Source organism: Nerophis ophidion, linkage group LG12, assembly GCF_033978795.1.
Source record: "Nerophis ophidion isolate RoL-2023_Sa linkage group LG12, RoL_Noph_v1.0, whole genome shotgun sequence".
In the NCBI taxonomy this organism is placed as follows: domain Eukaryota; kingdom Metazoa; phylum Chordata; class Actinopteri; order Syngnathiformes; family Syngnathidae; genus Nerophis; species Nerophis ophidion.
The window spans coordinates 15,764,015-15,766,515 of NC_084622.1; positions in this window are offsets into that span (position 1 = coordinate 15,764,015).

Sequence of the window (2,501 nt, forward strand, 5' to 3'; positions counted from 1 at the left end):
GTAGAAAACAAAGATGCTAAACTGACAGGTAAAACACAAAGATGCTAAACTGACAGTTGACAGGTAGAAAACAAAGATGCTAAATTGACAGTTGACAGGTAGAAGACAAAGATGCTAAACTGACAGGTAAAACACAAAGATGCTAAACTGACAGTTGACAGGTAGAAAACAAAGATGCTAAACTTACAGTTGACAGGTAGAAAACAAAGATGCTAAACTGACAGTTGACTGGTAGAACACAAAGATGCTAAACTGACAGTTGACAGGTAGAAAAAAAAGATGCTAAACTGACAGTTGACAGGTAGAAAACAAAGATGCTAAACTGACAGTTGACTGGTAGAAAACAAAGATGCTAAACTGCCAGGTAGAAAACAAAGATGCTAAACTGACAGTTGACAGGTAGAAAACAAAGATGCTAAACTGACAGTTGACAGGTAGAAAACAAAGATGCTAAACTGACAGTTGACTGGTAGAACACAAAGATGCTAAACTGACAGTTGACAGGTAGAAAACAAAGATGCTAAACTGACAGTTGACAGTTAGAAAACAAAGATGCTAAACCGACATGTAAAACACAAAGATGCTAAACTGACAGTTGACAGGTAGAAAACAAAGATGCTAAACTGACAGTTGACAGGAAGAAAACAAAGATGCTAAACTGACAGGTAAAACACAAAGATGCTAAACTGACAGTTGACAGGTAGAAAACAAAGATGCTAAACTGACAGTTGACAGGTAGAAAACAAAGATGCTAAACTGACAGGTAAAACACAAAGATGATAAACTGACAGTTGACAGGTAGAAAACAAAGATGCTAAACTAACAGTTGACTGGTAGAACACAAAGATGCTAAACTGACAGTTGACAGGTAGAAAACAAAGATGCTAAACTGACAGTTGACAGGTAGAAAACAAAGATGCTAAACTGACAGTTGACAGGTAGAAAAACAAAGATGCTAAACTGCCAGGTAGAAAACAAAGATGCTAAACTGACAGTTGACTGGTAGAAAACAAAGATGCTAAACTGACAGTTAGAAAACAAAGATGCTAAACCGACATGTAAAACACAAAGATGCTAAACTGACAGTTGACAGGTAGAAAACAAAGATGCTAAACTGACAGTTGACAGGAAGAAAACAAAGATGCTAAACTGACAGGTAAAACACAAAGATGCTAAACTGACAGTTGACAGGTAGAAAACAAAGATGCTAAACTGACAGTTGACAGGTAGAAAACAAAGATGCTAAACTGACAGTTGACAGGTAGAAAACAAAGATGCTAAACTGACAGTTGACAGGTAGAAAACAAAGATGCTAAACTGACAGTTGACAGGTAGAAAACAAAGATGCTAAACTGACAGTTGACAGGTAGAAAACAAAGATGCTAAACTGACAGTTGACAGGTAGAAAACAAAGATGCTAAACTGACAGGTAGAAAACAAAGATGCTAAACGGACAGTTTACAGGTAGAAAACAAAGATGCTAAACTGACAGTTGACAGGTAGAAAACAAAGATGCTAAACTGACTGTTGACTGGTAGAAAACAAAGATGCTAAACTGACAGTTGACAGGTAGAAAACAAAGATGCTAAACTGACAGTTGACAGTTAGAAAACAAAGATGCTAAACTGACAGTTGACAGGTACAAAACAAAGATGCTAACCCGACATGTAAAACACAAAGATGCTAAACTGACAGTTGACAGGTAGAAAACAAAGATGCTAAACTGACAGTTGACAGGAAGAAAACGAAGATGCTAAACTGACAGGTAAAACACAAAGATGCTAAACTGACAGTTGACAGGTAGAAAACAAAGATGCTAAATTGACAGTTGACAGGTAGAAAACAAAGATGCTAAACTGACAGGTAAAACACAAAGATGCTAAACTGACAGTTGACAGGTAGAAAACAAAGATGCTAAACTAACAGTTGACTGGTAGAACACAAAGATGCTAAACTGACAGTTGACAGGTAGAAAACAAAGATGCTAAACTGACAGTTGACAGGTAGAAAACAAAGATGCTAAACTGACAGTTGACAGGTAGAAAACAAAGATGCTAAACTGACAGTTGACAGGTAGAAAACAAAGATGCTGAACTGACAGTTGACAGGTAGAAAACAAAGATGCTAAACTGACAGGTAAAACACAAAGATGCTAAACTGACAGTTGACAGGTAGAAAACAAAGATGCTGAACTGACACTTGACAGGTAGAGAACAAAGATGCTAAACTGACGGGTAAAACACAAAGATGCTAAACTGACAGTTGACAGGTAGAAAACAAAGATGCTAAACTGACAGTTGACTGGTAGAACACAAAGATGCTAAACTGACAGGTAAAACACAAAGATGCTAAACTGATGGTTGACAGGTAGAAAACAAAGATGCTAAACTGACAGTTGACTGGTAGAACACAAAGATGCTAAACTGACAGGTAAAACACAAAGATGCTAAACTGATGGTTGACAGGTAGAAAACAAAGATGCTAAACTGACAGTTGACAGG